Raw genomic sequence first — 18,971 nt, 5'->3', positions numbered from 1 at the left:
GGGACTAGATGCTATGGGTAAAACAGATGTCCTTTGCCATCTGTGAGGGCTTCAGACTGCTGGCCTCTAGCTTCCCTGTGGAATGGCTAGCCATGGTGTGGTAGGAAGTGATTAATAATCTACTCCTCAAGGAAAAATGAAATCCCTGGGTTTGTGCACATTTCCTTAATTCCCATACTATAAATATGACCCCCATGCCCACTTTCAAGCTCTAGTGTGACATTAGCAGCAAGCCTGGTAACAGGATGCCACCCGCATCTTTGGAAATCTAAGAGAGACAGAGGTCCTCAGACCAAGGAAGAGGGTCAGACACTACAGGAAGGAGAAACAGACGTCTTGGATGCGCCTTTGCCAACTACATTCTTCCCATCTGCCCTTTGTACACAGAAATGAGGGTGGCATTTAAGAAACAGAGTACAAGGGAAACAAAAGTTTCTGCCGGAGAATCGGCTGTATCTTAAAAGTTCTTTTGAAATTGGCCAGTTGTACTTCATCTTTGTTTTGGTTTCTTCGTGTCTTGGACTAGGGCTGTAGCTCAGTGGTGCATGGAGTGCTTGCCTTGCGTACAAAGCGCCATCATACCCAGCTTGCATTCCATCTTCGGAGAGCCATCTGTTCTTTAACCCGCTGATTGTTGGATTTTTCAGTATTTTGGTTTTTTAGTTATTTATATTCCAGATATTAATCCTCTGCCAGATGTATATAATTAGCAAACTCTTCTCCCATTCTGTAGGCTTGACTATTTCCTTTGTTGCCCAAAAGTTTTTAATTTCATGAAGTCCCATTTGTCAATCGTTGACATCACTTCTTGAGTGATAGAGTCCTTTTGAGGAAGGCCTTGTCTAGGCCTAGATCTTGAATTGCTCTTTCTGGTTTCTCTTCTAATGATTTCATAATTCCGGGTCTTACATTAAGTACTTTGATCCATTCAGAACTGACTTTGGTGCACGTCAAGGAAATGCAAATTAAAACTGCTAATACATTGAGATTTGATCTTAACTCAGTCAGAATAGCTACCATTTAGAAAAAAATAACAATAAATGCTGATAAAGATGTAGAGAAAGGGAAATGGCTATATAACCACTATAGAAATCAGTATAATGGTTCCCTAAAACCCTAAACATACAGTTACCCTATGACCCAGTTGTCTCCCTCCTGAGTATTTATTTACAAGAGGTACTCTAAGTCAATGTACCACAGAGGCCCTTGCACGTTGATGTTTGTTACATCACTATTCACAACAGTTCAGTTGTGAAATCAACCTAGGCATGCACTATCAGGGGAATGTATAAAGAAAATGGAAGAGGACTGGGGAAATGGCTCTTCAGGTAAAGCTCTTGCCATGCAAGGGGGAGACTTAGGGTTCCAGTCCTCGGTATCCATGTAAACCTGGGGTGGAGGATAGCCCACCTGTAAGACTGGCACTCAGAAGGCAAAGACGGGGAATCCCTGGAGTAAGCTGAAGAGTTAGACTAGTTGAAATACTGTATCTGGGTTATTATCAGAGACTCTGCCTCTGTGAATAAGGTGAGGAGTGATCAAGGCTTTGGAACTGTACTTGCTCCTGCATCACACACACACACACACACACACACATACACACGCCGCGCGCGCGCACATGCATAATGAAAATGTGGTGTACATACACAGTGGAATTTTATTCAGCCATAAAGAACAATGAAACTGTGTCATTTGCAGGAAGACAGATGTGATCAGAGATCACCACATTAAAGAATGAAGTCAAACTCAGAAAAAAAAAACCATTATGCACCCCCCCTCCTGTTTGTGGATTCTAGATTGTATACGGATACATAAAATCGTGTCTGTGCTTCAAAAGGCACAAAAGCAGAAGTGAAAACTGCCTGGAGAATGAGAGGGACTAGCAAGGATAGGTGTGGGTGGGGAGAATAGGGGAGTAGGAGGGCAATGTGGTCGAAGCACATTACACACTTGGACAAAAACATGGATATATGGCAGCTTTTTAAAATCTTTTTTAAAAACAGAAAACAAACAGGGTCACTTTCTTCTATTATCTTGACCACCCCTTGTTTCAAACTCTGAGCCAATGTGACTGACAGACTTCCACCTTCTATCAATCGCCAGACCGTCCTTCAGGTTGGCCGTTCATCAACCTCTGGTGTCAGCGTAGGACGTTTTCTAGTGGAAAATTTATCCATGTCTCTCTCCTGACTGAAAAACGTTCTTCCTGTCCCTTTCCACTTCTTCACTCACTGTCTATCTTTCTTGACAAACGCTAACCTCCCGGAGGGTATAGGCCGTGTCTGCCTTGTTCGCTGTGGCATTCCACAGCCTAGGATGGTGCTTGGCATGCAGGAGCCCTTGATAAATATTTGTTAGATGACTCTCAAGCTGCTATTTAATAATGTATTCATCAAATATTTTTTAAGCTCCTCGACATGCTAAGAACTGAATAGAGCCCTGGAGATGTAGAAATCAATAGGTATGGCTGACGCCGTCCAACGTTGGCATTTCCTTGTGTGCAAAGACGTGAACCACAGAACAAATATCCCCCACCATTCTCCTGGAAGGGCAGCCAGGTACCAATGGAAGCAGGACGAAAACCATGGATTCCAGCTATAAATTATACAAACACACGGCATTAAAAAAATTATTTTAGCACATCAAATATTAAGTCATTTGTACGCTCTGCAATTACTTTATCTGTCATCAGCACACTCGAGCTGTTTGAAGCGGTGACAGATGGGAGGAAGACCATGCCAAGTTTTCCTGCAGGTGTACATCTGGGCTACAGGGGAGGGTTCCGTACGTGCAGCAAGGGAGGGAAAGGGAAGGGTGACTGAGGTTATGAAACTGGAGAGCTGATGTGAGAGGCTTGGCAGAAAAATAGAAATTACCAATTTGCATCCTGGCGAGCTTCAGGGCTCTGCACTCCCTGGGAACTCGGAATGGGGATTAGCTAGGCCGCTTGGGGAAGTGAACTTGCTGCCTACCCTGCAGAAGGGGGAAGTCAAGGCCCAAGGTAGGGGTTCTGGATCTTCCCGCTTTGTTCTGAGCCCTATATATTCTGAGGGCAGCAACCCAGAGGAAGTCAGAAAAAACTAATTTGGGAAGGAGGAGATGGAAGCTCACCTGAGGAGAGCATGCTCCTCTGAAATCATTGGGGAGGGGATCCTGAGAGGATATGGAAGGATTAACATTTGAGCTAAGGAGATATTTTAGGACACAAAGAATGCAGAATTTAAGACCCTCTCAGACTGATGGTTCCTTCAAACCCAGCCCAGGGCAGAACATCTCTGGTGAGCTGTTTTCTTCCTGGGATTTTGGCAGATCTGCCCAGATCCATCATCCTCATCTCCTCCCCCAAGATTCCCAGAACTCAAGGCTCTGCTCCAGGGCCAACATCCTTGGCTGTTTCTGGTGAGTGGCAACCTCTGCCGCCTACTCTGGAGGGCTCAACCCATCTCTGCTGAGCTCACCAATTCCACTGTCAGCGACTCCGCCTGCCAACGCCCTCTTCCACCTGTCTTCACCCAACCATGTTGATGTTGAGCCATGATCCCTAAACTCTCTTCAGTGGCTTTGGTATCACAGCTCACCTCTCCTTCCTTCCACTCTCTCTCTCTCAAGTTCTGGAGGATTTGAGAGCAAACCAGTCAATTGACATCCTGTTCCCCTGCTACTGTACCCCACTCCAACCCAACACAAATTGTAGTTGGAATGTGAAAGTGTGTGAAAAACAATCACTCCATGTGTTTCTTTCCCTGAAGCTCAAATCCACTGGGCACGAGATGAAGCTGGTTCCGTCTTCTAAGGCAGGGAGTAGAAGAATGACTTTCAAAGCATGACATGAAGAAACAGAAGTCACTGTGAGACATAAATTCCCCCTGTGAAGTTGCATAGTCTGCCTTTAAAGAGGTTCTGAAAGCAACTTTTTTGTTTGACTATGGTGGAGGTTTTCCAGTTATGGGAAAATTGGGCAGGGCATTGCTTACAGAAGAATGGATGGAGGCAATACCTTCCCCACTTCCAGGGAACTCCTAAGATGAGGCAGTGGGGTACCTTACAGAAAGACAATTCCCAAATGTGAAAGTACCAGAAATAACTGACTCATAGCAAACTGAAGTCGGGGATTGGCCTAGAGCCATCAAAAGCCTAAACAGTCTGGCGACTCCTGAGGCAGGAGGATTGCAGTGTTGGAGACTTACCACTTATTCAAGCATATGTGAATCCAATTGCTTTGAGTTGGCTTAATATCAAGATTTGATTTGTTCTGAAATTTCAATGGCATTAGAGAAAAAAAGAAAAGAGTCTTATGTTTAATTCCAAAGGGGATGACTTTTAGAAAATTGTGCAACTTTGTTCTTAGATATCATGCATCTGTATCGGAGCAAAGGCTACAGTGAGCTCAGCGCTTTATTCAACTCCTTCATTTATTCAGTCCAGTAAGCACTAGTCATTCTTTTCCCTTTGTGGGTAAAGCTCTCCGAGAGACCTGGGATCATGAAGATGAATAGACCTAGTCCCCAGCCCTGAGAAAGGCATAATCCAACAATCGGGAGCTGGCATGGGAGGGAGCAATAAATCATTCTCACATGGGGCTGGTTCTGCTGTGTAGAGGGCTACGGCAAAAAAGATGGGGGAAGTGGGCCTGGCCTGAGTGAGTCAGGGAGACTCCCGGGAGCTCAAAAAGAAGGGGCATTGAAAAACATCAATCAAGGAAGCAAACAAAACGTGTGAAATAGGGTGGCTGGGGCATCACCCGGTGTTCAGAATTTCCCCCAAATGATGATTTATGAATAGGCATGAGGGAGTGGTGACAGCTGCTTCAGGGATGGGGAAGGGTGGTTGACAGGTACTTGGAGAACCTAGGTACCAAGATGCTGAGTTATGGATTTGTTTACAGGTGATGGGGACCATTGGATAAGTTTAAGAAGGGGGTGCAAGAGCCCTGAGGCCTGGAGAAATCACCCTGTGTGTAGTCTAGAGAGGGATCGCTCCACATAGGAGGCAGAGAAGACATTAGGAGGTGATGGCCGTGAGTGGAGTCTGTGTGCTGCTGTGTCCTCCATGCTGGCCTGACTGACACACCTTCAGTGTCCACCACTCAGAGCTGTGAGTCTCACCTTAAGTTTCATAAGATCTCCATCAGGAGAGGGGAATGAAATTGGGGTGAAAGTGCAGTAACTCTGGGGGAGCAGAGAATCAGCTTCTGCAAGACAGGGAAACAGGGAGATAAAAATCAACTTTAGGAAAAGAACTCAAGGGCCGGTGATGTAGTTAACACTCAACTGTTCGCGTAGTGTGTGCAAGGGCCTAGGTTCAGTCACCAGCAAAGGGAGGGAGGGAGGGAGGGAGGGAGGGAGGGAGGGAGGGAGGGAGGGAGAGAAGGAGGGAGGGAGAGAAGGAGGGAGGGAGAGAAGGAGGGAGGGAGAGAAGGAGGGAGGGAGAGAAGGAGGGAGAGAGGGAAAGAGAAAAGGAAAACTCAAGAGAAAAGCAGAGAAGAAATATCCCTTCATCCCATGAAAAAACTTTGCCCTGTATCCTGGAAGAATATTTTAGGGTTCTCCAAGGAGGTGCATATTCCAGACCTCTGATAGAAGAGCCCCCAGCCTTAGGGTCGCCTTGGCAAGTATTCTCCTGAGGGTCCCCAGTCCAAACCATGTTTTGTGCAGGGGCTGGCTGTGCTCAACTTCATGTGGTCATGAACAGAACTGACCTCCCTGACTCAGCGGTCCTGACAAGATCTCTGCCCCAGGAGGTCAGACTCCCTGGCAAGCCCAGTGCCTTTGCCACACCTGATGTCAAGAGAGAATGATGCATGCTCCTGAATGGATGCGGCTGAATGGGGAGACCAAGCCCTTGTCAGTCAAACGCCAACAGGGCAGTTCTGAACCTGCCGGCTGGGTTAGTCATCGCCTTTATAAAACAAAATACTCCAATAATTAATACAGGGCAAATTAATTAAAGGAAGTCAGAGCATTGCAAGGCCCATTATGAACTGGGTGATAATTATTAGCAAACACAGGAAGAGGTTGAGTAAGTGCCCCTGCCTCCCGCTTCATTGGCAGTGAACTAAGCCTGAAATCCCTTGCATCAAAGGTCAGAAACAAACAGGGCATTGCAGGGCTGAGCCCACCCATCCACAGGACTTCACCCGCATGACTGAAGCATCTAGAGACTTCCCAACTCAGTTCTTTCTCTGACCACTGTACCCACTTGAGTCTTCTTTTTTAGCATTTCTAACCCTTGATAAGTTTCAACTCAAGGCCTCCTCAGGCATAGTCATGGGTTCCTTAAGCTTCCTGTGTAAAAGTAAAAACCAAGGGATTTTAAGCCTGTAATAGTTAAACATTGCTTCAGCTTATTCCTTCACACCTCTTTAATATGACCTCCCCAGCCCTGAGTGACATCCTACCCTTAGGACAAAGAGCTACGTTTGTCGGGACCAAAATTTTTGTAAGCAACTGGGAATACTTTATCTAGTCTGTCTCTTTTCCCCCCATTTTAACAATACATATTCCATGCTATTTTAGAAGATCCATCCAAAGTGGATGGCATGTGGATTAGAAAGAAAAAAAGCTAAATTATGTACAGGTGCAGGGGAAATCATGTGGCCTCAAGAGAACCCACAGAAGTCACCTGGAAAGCTACTAAAATTAAAAGTTCTGTGAAACTTAAACACAAGGTACTAATCACCTGAAAATGAAAGGAAACAAAAGCTTCATTTACACTAACTTGGAACCTAGGAATAAGCATCAAAAAAGTTATGCAATGTTTGCACTCTGAAAGCCAAAAAAGGTCTCCAAAATAATATTGAAAGAAACAAGAAAACACCTAGAAAAATGGAAAGATGCCTTGGATTGCAGTTTGATGTTAAAACAGCAATAGCACCCACATGGACCTAAAGGTTCAGACCTGACAGCTTAATCAACTGCACTTCCCTCCTCTCCTTCATTCAGCTTGCTGCAAGTGTAGCGATTGCCTTGTGGCTTTGTTTTTTTTTTTTCCACCCTAGCTCATAACAGAACAACAGATCTCTGTAGCAGAATGTTGGCCCCACAAGGTCCGGCTTCTTGACAAGCGCAGGTTCCCTTGCCACACCTTGCATCAGAGGGAATGGTGTTTCCACCCAAATGAATCAGGCTGAATTTTGAGTCTGCAGCATCCAAAAGAAAGGAAATACTGCATTTGTCGTTTCCACCGCCACGGTCCACTGTAACAAAACTCCCCAAGTGAAAAGGTCTTCATTTAGTTTATAAAGACAGTCTGCGAAACTACAGTAGTTCCTGGTAGACAACAAATAAGCAAACACTTTGATGAGTAGGGTGATGAGTAAGGTGCTAACAGCCATCTTCAGAATTCTAGGGCTGAGCTCCCCAGCAGCACTGCCCCTTCCATTTCTGTCTGTATCACTGCTACCCTTGGTACAGTGGGAACTACTGAGAAGCCATGAGGGGTGACCACATGCAGCAGGTGACCACACAGACCATGTGTAATCGGAGCTCTGAGATTCCCTGGTGTGCTTGTGAACTTGCCAGCACCTGTGGGGAGATAAGAATAGACAGACTTGAGTTTATGACCCAAAGCTCTGAGCAGTCCTAGAGTTACAGGCCTGGCACCAACACCTCTCCCTGAGGGTCCCAGACCACATCTCCAGCACGCTCAGATTGACCTCAGAACATAGGCCAGCTAGCCTTGTATCCTGGGTATGCAGTGAGTGGCGGGCACATCCTGCTCCTGATGGAAAATCTTTTATTGAAAGCCTAGTCACTAGTCCTGGTCCCTACTCTCCTGAAGGGCTGTGACCCACTTCTGCGACTGTACCATGCTACAGAAGGTGGTGAAGCCAGTTCTCAACCACGAGAGTATCCTGTTCTTCCAATGCAAGGCTCCAAGTAGAAAACGTGTCTGGCCGGGCGGTGGTGGTGCACGCCTTTAATCCCAGCACTCAGGAGGCAGAGGCAAGCGGATCTCTGTGAGTTCGAGGCCAGGCTGGACCGACAGCTCCAAAACAATACAGAGAAACCCTGTCTCGTAAAACCAAAAAAAAAAAAAAAAAAAAAAAAGAAGAAGAAAGAAAGAAAACGTGTCTGCCGCTGCTTCGGCTGCATAACAGCTGCTCTGCAGAAGCTCAGCAGATCCCAGAAGAAAGCATTTCTTCAATGGAGTTGAGAGACTTCTTGTAACCATGCATGGTAATAGATAGCATCTCATTAATCCAGGTCTCTGGTTAGAGGCCAACTGGAGTTTTATCTCTTCCTTCAGTGATGCTTAAAGTGCCAAGATATTTTAGTTGTGGGGCAAAAAGAGCCCCCCTCCAAGATGGAGTGGTAGGTTTCTGTAGTTACCTGTCCACACAGGCCATGCAGTCAGATTAAGGAGATCGCAGCAGAAGGAATATTTCTTCGCATTACCTGTCTTGCTTGTGGGGACACAATAGTATCGGCTTTGCTCATTTGTTGAGGAAGCCATAGGTTTGAAAAACCTAGTCTGGCCACCTACTGCAGACCGTAGTCCTCTTTGGCTTCCTCTAGGGCACACAGTTCCCCCATCTCTCCCTTGTGTGGTTGTAGCAGTCCTAACTGAAGTCCCTGCGAAGACTTACTCCTTCTCACATGTGCCTCCCTAAGCCTTTAAGGGCTCTTGTGGTCCTCAGGGTTGAGTTCAGACTCCTGATGTAACCTGGCCCTTCCGATCCTCAACCTACACTACCCACTCCTCCATCTCCCATGGGGGAAACCAGCCACATCAGTCTTTCCATTTCCTCAATCCACACCCCTACCCCCCCACACTGCTTCCTTTCCAGTGATGTCCCCCTCACACGACATCCTCCTTCCTCCGTCACATACACTGCTTCCAACTTCCCTTTGCACATACTAACTCCTACTGATCCTTGCAGCCTGCTGACTTCAGCTAGTCTCGGACACCCTAGACCAGGTTGTATCTCTAGAACATATTGTTCTCTGCCTGAACTCAGGCCGTCCTAACTCCCATAACACCTTTGTGATGGCCAACTGCCCATGGACCTGACAGGCCATCTGTGTCCATCATCTTCTTTACCAGTGCCGGATATGCTCCTGGATCGTCCAGTATTGGCTGGATGGAAAGGCCAGACCCATTTTCAAAATAGCTACAAGTTTCCCTCTGTGCTTGTCTCCAAGTTTAGACTTCAACGCTGCATTCCTCACACACCTAAGGCCCTCCTTTGATTCGGTCTCTCTAAAACCCTTTCTTCCTGGCGTATCTACTGCCGTCTCCTTTCTTACTCGCTTATGAGCTCAGCCTCAGGTTCCTTCCCTCGATAGCAAACTCTTTTTCACTTAGAACTCAGATCCCCAGACACATTGGGAATGATGAGGAATTGCCCGCTTAACTTTTTAAAGCTATCAGGAGTCCTGGCATGCCCCCTAGAGGTGACAATAGTAAAATGTTTTCATAAACCACCTGCTCTGCCAACAATCACCAGAGTTCCCATAATAGTCAACAATCTAGAAGGGTTGTGAGTACCCACATTCACAGATGAAATCCCAAGAGTCACCTCAAGATGCAATGTGACTTGACAACAGTTATATAGAGGTCTGGAACACAACCCAAACTCCCTTGTTAGTGACCTTAGAAGTCCCCAGTCTCTCTACAGACTGCCAGTGTCCCCTTTCTCCCTGCTTCCTGATGGGAGAGCCCATGGTGAGCATGCATGTAGGTCCCACAAGCTTCCGGACGATCCTGAGGAGGAGCAATGGTGAAAGTGCTGACCCCATGTTGACCCTGGTCCACTCCTGCCTCTCAATCCACCCTACTGTAGATTCGAAGAGTCTCTCAGCACAATCTCCTGGAGAGACCTCCAGCACCTCAGGTGGACCCTTCCTTTCTAACAGGGTGGAGAAACGTGACTGTCATCATGCAAGTTTGTTTTACAGCCAACAAAAGGGAAGTCTAAGGCAACCAGTGAAGTCTGGGCTCATTTTCACAGTGTCACTCAGAAACTCTAGTCCTGAACCTCTTTCCCAGAAACAGGCACAGCGGAATACTATTGCAACACTTGATTTTTATCAGACATCAATTGCTAATAGAAGACCTAGAATATACCACCTAAATTTAGTAATCACGTAAAATCAGAAGCATTTACAACGGACATTTGTGTGGCACCTACCCAACAAAATGAGAGACATTCTCGGCGTTTGTAAGTCAGACGCATCTCTGACCTACTTCTGCTGAGACTAAAGGAGGATAGACCTATTTCACCATCAGTACCCTGGGAGATTTTAGGGTTTGAAAGGTGAAGGAAGCCCAGGCGCCAAGGAGAAAACACGGCCCTGCCCAGTGCCATCAGGGACTGAGCAGGTCACGGAGACCCATAATCATTCCTGGGGTGCCGAGAAGAAAACACACGCCCACGCGGCACCTTGGGCGGTCTAGCACTATTATGGTGAACAAATGTATGGAGAGAGAGACAGAATGGTTCATGTCCTATGGACAGAGGAATATCTGAGGAGGCGAAACCCGTGAGGAGCAGCCTGACATGGGTGGCTTGATTGCTGCCCAGGGTTATGGTGATGTCTGGGTCTGGGCTCATGGCTGTGATGCAGCTGCCAGTGGTGTTGATGTCCATGGCTCCCGATACCTCTGAAGGCCGAAAGGATAGGACTGTGCAGAGTTGGCCCCGCCCCTCACTGGTGGCAACACTAGAGAGAACTGGTCCCGCCCTCTCCTACTGAAGCACTCAGGAAAGGACCCCACACCTCACCTGGGCAGCGAAATAGAGCTGACCCTGTTGGCAGGAATGCAGGGGAACCGGCCACAAGAACATGAGCTTTGGAGATCTGACCCTGTCCCTCATCTGCCGTATGTTGCTTGGGCAAGGGAGAGAAGACCTCCCCCACCCCACCCTCCACCTGTGGCAGCTGGGGGAGCTGGCCCTGCCCCTCACCAGCACAGCAGTCAGGACAGTGGTCCCTGCACCCGGCCTGGGCAGCCCAGTAGTGGTGGAGGTGTGGGTGAGCTGACTGAGGTGTGAAAGCAGGAAACCTGGCCCCGCGCCTTGCTCCTTGCCGCAAGGGGGAACTGGCCAGGGCAGCGCCAGAGAATTCACCCTGGTGCTGAGTTTGGGAGAGAGCAGGGAGAGAGTTGGCCCATCCCATTGTCCGCCCCATCTGTGATCTGCCGGGGCATGTGAAGGGCAGGCACGTCCAAAGCTGCAGGATCTCCATGACACAGGGCGACAACAGGATAGCCAAGAGGAGCCTGGGCGAGGGTCCAGGAGCGAGGGTGTAGCAGAAACCAGAGGCCTCGAACCAGACCAATGACTCTGCAGCGTTCACTTGCGGGTAGAGATGTACGGACAAACGGATATGCTGTGTGACGCACGCACTGCAGCTTCCATGGCAAGACTTTTCTTTTCTTTTTACTTTCTCTTAAATTTTATTTTATTTTATCTGTGTGGGGGAGGTTGCAAGGGCAGAGGGTAGACAGGAAGAGATGCGAAAATGAATGGAATCGAGATGCATGATGTGAAAGACACAAAGACTACGTAAAAAGAAAGTTTAAAAGGGTAAAGGAAGAGCCCTGAAGTTTACATGTATCAACATGGAGCAAGATGCTGAGTATAAGACCAGATATGGCGGTTCAGGAACAAGAGGTTGCCCCCCCAATGCCAAATGCATCAGCTTGGTTTTTTTCCTAAAACAATACAATGGTTCCTCCAAGACATCCGATGTTTATGAGTTTTGCACACTCTAGAATCTATAGCCATATTTTAAAACTGACCTACAGATTGCAAGTTCTCCAGAACTATGTAGGTGTTTTCAAAATAATAGTAACACGGAATTTGTCTTTTTCATTCTGTTAGCATTAGTATTGACAAAAGTAATGGATGGGCAAAAGTATTTGTGTCTTACACAAATCGAGGGGTTACTGATGGCCATTACATGCTTTCCGGCTATGCACTCCCAGCTAAGGAGGAAATACCACTCTCGTGTAAGACTGTCCTTGATGGAAGAATAGAAAACATTGATCTTCCTAAATCTTAGTCCCTTATGTCTCTGTAGCGGTTCATGCTTGCAATGCCAGAACTCAGGAGGCTGGGGTAGGAAGATGACAAGTTCAAGGCCAGCTTGAGCTGCACAGGGAGCCTGTTTTTGATAAAAAGATGTATGTAAAGCCACAGAGCCCGTCAATCACTTTGCCACATACAGCACAGTGGTAGTCTAGCAGGCAGCGTCACAAGAAGAACCGTCATCAGCACATGCTGTGGGTGCTAGTGCAGCAACGTTATAAACTGTACTAGATATAGAGATGAATCTCAGCACAGTAACAGTGCGTGACTTCAATATCCCATCCTCATGGCTGGGGCAATCGGGCAGAAACTGATGAAATGGAAACAACACAGAGCAATATGAATATCAAATAATTATTTATTCAAAAGAATAAAGCTGGCAAGCCTCTAGCCAAACAAACCAAAAGAAAGAAAAAAATACAAAAAGAAGAAAGATACAAAGATGACTCAACATATGCAAATTAATAAATATTATATTAACACAAATAGACATAAAAACAAAAATCACGTGATCGTCACATTAGATGAAGAAAAGACCAACAAGCTTTCATGACAAAAGTCCTGAAGAATTGGGAAAAGAAAGAACATACCTCAATATATATACACAAGTTACAAACTGAAACATTACCTTATCATATTAAATGGAGAAATACTCAGCTGTTTTACACAAATGTCAAAAATGAGACTCTTGTTGTTTAGCCATGGTGGGAAGGAAAGTCACACCATACAATAAACTCATGGTGGGAGGTTTATTGCAGGGAGGGGAAGGGAGAGGGCACAGAAGAGGCCTCTGGAGAGTGAGAGCAGCAGAAGTTGGGGGAGGTGGGAGAGGCTTGCCTTTTATAAGGGTACTGTAGACAGAGGGAGCGGCTACAGCTGACAAAGTATCCTACCAGGTCCCCAAGAGCAGGCCAGTGTAATGCCTGAGTCCTAACAAGTGCATTTGCACAGGAAGTGCTCTTAGTGGCTGTAGTTGAGGACCCTGAGGGCAGGCCAACACAATGCCAGAGACAGGGTGTCCACTTTCTTCACTCCTATTCAGGGTTGTACTTGAAGTTTAGCTAGTACTATTTAGCAGGATACAAAAAACTAGCTTTTCTAGAGACAAATAACAAACAAAGAAAGAAATCAGGAAAAGAATCACATTTCCAATTGCTTCAAAAATAATGAATTGCATACTAATAAACCCAACCAAGGAAATGAAAGTGGCCTACAGTGAAAATTTTAAAACACTGAGGAATGAAACTAAAACAGAAACTAATCATGGGTTGGCAAAACTGTATCATGAAAAATGCTCTATTACCAAAAGGGATTCATACATTCAGTGCAATAATCCCCACCAAAACACCAGAGTGGACAGAGAAATACCACAAGGCCCCCATCCCTCCATGAGAGCCAGGCCATCTCTGACTGCTAAGAGAGGGAGACTCCATCTCCTCCAGGAAAGAGCCCATTAGTAGGTTATCCAATTCATATATATGTTCATACACATATATGAACAACACTAAATGGACTTAGTAAGGTGTGTGTGTGTGGTGTCTCTGTGTATGTATGTGTGGTATATGTATGTGTGTGTGTACGTGTGTGTATGTGTGTGGTGTGTATGTGTGTGTGTGGTATGTGTATGTGTGTCTGTGTGTGTGATGTGTCTGTGTGTGGTGTGTCTGTATGTGTGTGTGTATGTGTGGTGTGTGTTTGTGGTATATACATGAATGTGTGGTGTGTGTGTGTATGTATGTGTGTAAAATCATAATAAAGAAGAAAGATCATGAATTTGAGATGGAGTGAGAAGGAAGCTGGAAGGAGGAGAGGAGGGAGTAGAAATGACTTAAATGTGGTACTCAAGTATGAAATTCTCAAATGAATAAATTAAAATATTAAAATTTTCATTACTATTCTTCACAGAAACCGAAAAGGGAAATCCTAAAATTCATATGGAATCCAAAAGACTCTGGGTCGTGCTCTGTGCACAGAAAGATGCTTTCGTCCAGGAAGAAAAACAGCTGGCTTGATTTTCTAAAGCATTTTACAACGTCACTGGGTACAAGACACCCAAAGCAAATGGTACAGAACTGACTGAAAACAACTAAAATGCCAGCCACTGGTGCTGCCAGTGCAGAGAGTCACCTGTATCACTCTTGAGCACATGCCTGAAGAACCCTGTATCCCACTACAGAGATGCCTGCCCATCCATGTTCATTGCTGCTGTAGCCACAATAGCTAGGAAATGGAAACAACCCAGATGCTCGTCAACCAATGATCGGATAGTGAAAATATAGTATATTTCTACAACGGAATGCTATTCAGTCATAATGAAACACAAAATTATAACATGTGCGGGTAAATGGATGGAGCTGGAGACCCTCCTTCTGAGTTAAACAACCCAAACCCAGAAAGACAAACATGGGGTGTTTTCTCTCATGTGTGGATGGTAGCTGTCAATATTCATATATGTGTGTTTCATTTAGAATACTCGTAGAGATCAAGACTCTGCAAGGGGCCACGGGGGTGCTTTAAAGAGGGGGAGATGTAACACAGTGGTATAAATACTTAAAGGGATAATGAAATAGAACATGTTAAGTTGCATCTGTGTTGCTGAGACAAAACACCAACCAAACCCAGTTTGAAAAGGAAAGGGTTTACTTCAGCTAATGGTTCTTCATGACGACCAGCACTGAGAGAAGTAAGGACAGGAACTTAAGGCAGGATCCAGGAGGCAGGAACTAAAGGAAAGCAGACACCATGGAGGAGCACTGTTTACTAGCTTTCTTTGGATGGCTTGCTCAGTTTGCTTTCATATACACTCCAGGATCACCAGGCCAGGGATAGCACTGCACACAGGGGACTGGCTGGGCCTCCAACATCAATAATCAAGAAAATGTCCCCACAGACTTAACTGTAATCCAGCTTAATGGAAGCAATTCCCAAAATGAGGTTCCCTCTTCTAAGATTACTCCAGCTTCAGTTGACCAAAAAAATCAAGAAGAAATATAGAATGGGATAAAGACCTTCAAATAAAGCCATATAAAAACCTACCTACTACTGTAGAAGTTACACACACACACACACACACACACCACCAACAACAACAACAATGACCCTAATAGACACTACAGGTTAACAAATAGAAAGACCAATGCCAGGAATGGATTATTTCCTCTTTTGGCCAGTGAAGTTCCATGGACCCCAAACATTAAAGACTACTGTTGATGCAATGGTTACCTTCCAGAACTTGACGGTAAGGATGAAGACATCACATACTTGAGTCATACACTACAATGAAATCACTCTGATACTATCTGGAAGCTTTGCTCTTATTGGCTAGCTTTCACCATGGAAAATGCTAGGCATGATACCGGGTGAGAAAGTAATCATCAGTTTTACCTAACTCTGAACCCTGCAAGCTACAATAATGAATGGCTTGTCAAGACAAGGCCAATAGTGGCATGAACATCATAGGAGTAACCAACCACTTTCTGATTGGATTTAAGTTCTCTTACACAAGATGTAACCCACACCTAGCACCAATATCAGGGCTAAGACCCAGTGGTTAGACAGGTCATAGGACCTAGAAGAGAACCTACCACCATTATTCTACTAAATGGACTTAGTATTGAACCAATTCCTAGTGGCTTATCATCATACCCATAGATTAATTTATCTCTCAACCCTTATCAGAGAAGCTTCTATTTGCAGTAGGTGATGATTAACACAGAAACACAAAACTGGTTAAAGTGCAGTGCAGAGTAAGAAACTTCAGACTGTTCAGCCGGGAATGGGACATCCATTCCCCACCCAAGACAGCTTTAATTGATGACTTTATAAGATCAGGTGTTAGCCTAGAATGCAAGAGTGCTGATTGAGACAGAGACACTCCCAAGGCTCAGGATCATTGAGAAAGAAGAGCTTGAAAGACTGTAAAAGTCAGAGGTGGTCAATGACCACAAGGAAACAGTGTCCCCGGACGCATCAGGGCAGCTGAACATATGGCCTCACAGTGACTGTGACAGCAATCACAAGACTGCAAGCTCCAGACAAAATCCCAACTTGGAAATGGGAAGTGAGCATGAAATCCCAACCCAGGGAAAGGCTGGGGGAGGGAGGGAATTGATCAAAATGTAGTGGACATGATTTTCAAAGAACTAATAACTTCTCTAAAACGGGAGGAAGTGCCATTCATTAGGGTTTATATAGACTTTTCTCTGTCTCACTCGTCCTGCCCATCCAGGTTGACACCTGGTCTTAGAAGAAGATCATTAATTAAAACCGTCTCACTTTCACTAAAAATAATGATAATAATAATCTTTTAAAGTAAGGACATTGTCCAAAATAGATGGCTCCTCTTTGCCCCAAACCCATGAAGTCACTTGCTTCTGCTCTGTGATCACTGCCGTCAGGACCAGGGAGGCAGCATAAAGAGTCTCTGCAGCCTCAGAGATAGACTGCATGTTGATTGTGAGTCTCCCATGAACTGGAGACCCCACAGGTACAACTGATCCCTCCCCCACACCTCATATACTTTGGAAATCAGTTCCTAACAAATTTTAATTCTTTTTTTAGCCATATAATATTCAATTATAAGCATGTACTGTAACTTGTTTAACTACACCTTATGTTACAAATACATTAGTGAATTTAGTCTTGTGCTCATGCCACTGTGCAAATTTTAATAAGGTAAATCTTCAAGGGTCTCATTGCTGTGTCAGAGATTATATGATTTTCAAATTTTGACAGATATTATTAACGTAAAAGAGTTCTATTCCCCACAGATGTGTCACCTATTCTGATAGGTGAAAATGATCTTATGTGGTAGTGTGTTTGTGTGTGTGTGCACGCACACTTGCACATGCCCTCACACAAGTATGGGGTATACACACATGTGTGTGCATGTGCACACCTGTGCATGAGGTCTGAGAAAGGCTTCAGAAGAGTCCTCCACACTATTCCTTTGCACTCAGAGCTCAGACTTCTCAGATTTCTAGCAAGCACCAGCGATCTTCCTGTGTCCACACACCTGAGACCAGGCTAGAAGTATGCCTGGCACCACACCCTGACTGTTTGGTGGGTTCTGGAACCTAGGCTCTAGTCCTCATGCTTTCATAAGAATTCTTTCAACCAAAAAAAAATATTGGGAGGCAGAGGCAGGCAGATTTCTGTGAGTTCGAGGCCAGCCTGGTCTACAAGAGCTAGTTCCAGGACAGTCTCCAAAGCCACAGAGAAACCCTGTCTCGAAAAACCAAAAAAAAAAAAAAAAAAAAAAAAAAAAAAAGAATTCTTTCCCATCTAGCCTTCCTCAAGGACATTTCAGCTGCATTGTTCCCACTGTAAAGGGTTTGTTTGAACCTCACTTGTGCATATTTAGGGACCTTTTGTATTTGCTATCCTGGAAATGGTCTGTTCACAACCTCTACCCATTCTTCTTTTGGGGTTTTAGTGTTTTGCAGACTGGTGCCTATGAGTTCTTGAGCCAGACTGGCTTTTCTATAACATGGATTGCAAATCCTTTCTATTTTCTTGTATTTTGCCATTCAGTGTGTGTGTGTGTGTGTGTGTGTGTGTGTGTGTGTGTGTGTGTGTGTGTGTGTCTGTGTGTGTGTGTGTCTGTGTGTGTGTCTGTGTGTGTGTGTGTGCACCAGATGTAGACACCCCTGCATACACGTGGAGGCCAGAAAAGTCCATGTAGTGTCTCTCTCTTTATCTCTCCACCTTGCCCCCTTTGAGACAGTCTCTCACTGTACCTGGAGTTCACTGTTTTTCCACCAAGCTAGTGGGCAGCAGGCCCCAAGGATCTTCCTATATCGGCCCCCGAGTCCTCCCCAGTGCCGGGGTTACAGGAACACTTGGCCACACCTGGCATTTTCAAGAGTCTCAGTGAATCGAAACCCATGTCGCCCTGTGTCTGCAGTAAGTACTCCAACCCATTGAGCCATCTACCCACCCCTCAGACTATATTTTTTACACTATTTAATTTACCAATCTTCTCCAGCTGTGATTTCTAAATTCAAAGTCATAGTTAGAAGCATAATAAATACTCACTTGAAGGTTATAAAGGTTTTCTCTCAAATTTCACTCAAGTATTCATCTAGTGGTTAAGAACAAATAAATAGAATTTTTGCCAAACTTAAGGAGAAGTCTGGAGCCTGGGTTAGGTGAGGAAGTGGTCGCCACTGCCATGGTGGTTCATCCCAGAACTGTGTCATTGCTGTGTCCCAGAACATCAGCGTCTGCAAGAATGGAGGCCTAGCCTAGTCTCTGCTAGGGCAGGAGTTCAAATACTCCCAAAGAATGACCTCAGCTTCGTCAGTGGAAGGTAACCAGGATTCCAGGTGGGAAAACCTGAAACTCTGATCCTGAGGAAAACGGGCTGTTTACGTATAGAATTAAAATAATTCTCAGTAGAAACCTCAAGGAACCACCATAAGGAGTTCAGTCTCTTGCCAAAAGCCTGGACAATGCCTTACAACTTGTTGGATAACCGGAGTTATCAAATAAAGCAGACACGGTTTGAGCAACCAGGCCACCTCGCACTGTTTGGGATGACGATCATGCAGGAATCTGAAAATGACATGGTTTTCCCAGAAATTGATTTGGGGAGATATAAACTTCTCCCAGAATATCCAGGTGTCCTACCTGAGGCCCAGGAGGAAAAAGGCACCAAGGAGAAACCTGAAGTCCGTGAGAAGGACTAACAGAGAGACGCTTGAACGTGACTTCAAGTTGCCCTTTTCCTCCCAACGTTATGGTTTTGATAAGGCCATGGGACTGCTGTCGGCTGGCGATCTATGATCTACAAGCAAGTATTTCTCTACGGAGGGGTAGTTGGATGTGTTTGTTTAGGAGTGCCAGAGATGGAACCTGGGGCCTGGAGCATGCTGGGCAAATGCTGTAACGCCGAGCCACACCCCAGCCCCTGTATAATTCCCATTAATCTAACTAA

The 18,971-nt window shown here is 45.4% G+C and overlaps 1 pseudogene; it reads left to right on the top strand.

Annotated features, from left to right (window-relative positions):
- The first annotated feature begins 15,248 nt into the window (after positions 1 to 15,248).
- On the top strand, positions 15,249 to 18,723 carry LOC110343603 (annotated as a pseudogene).
- The last annotated feature ends 248 nt before the right edge of the window (positions 18,724 to 18,971 follow it).

The sequence above is a fragment of the Mesocricetus auratus genome, unplaced genomic scaffold (genome assembly GCF_017639785.1).
Source record: "Mesocricetus auratus isolate SY011 unplaced genomic scaffold, BCM_Maur_2.0 Super-Scaffold_100022, whole genome shotgun sequence".
Classification (NCBI taxonomy): Eukaryota; Metazoa; Chordata; class Mammalia; order Rodentia; family Cricetidae; genus Mesocricetus; species Mesocricetus auratus.
Note: the sequence above shows the minus strand (reverse complement) of the source record. Positions and strands in the feature narration are given on the sequence as shown.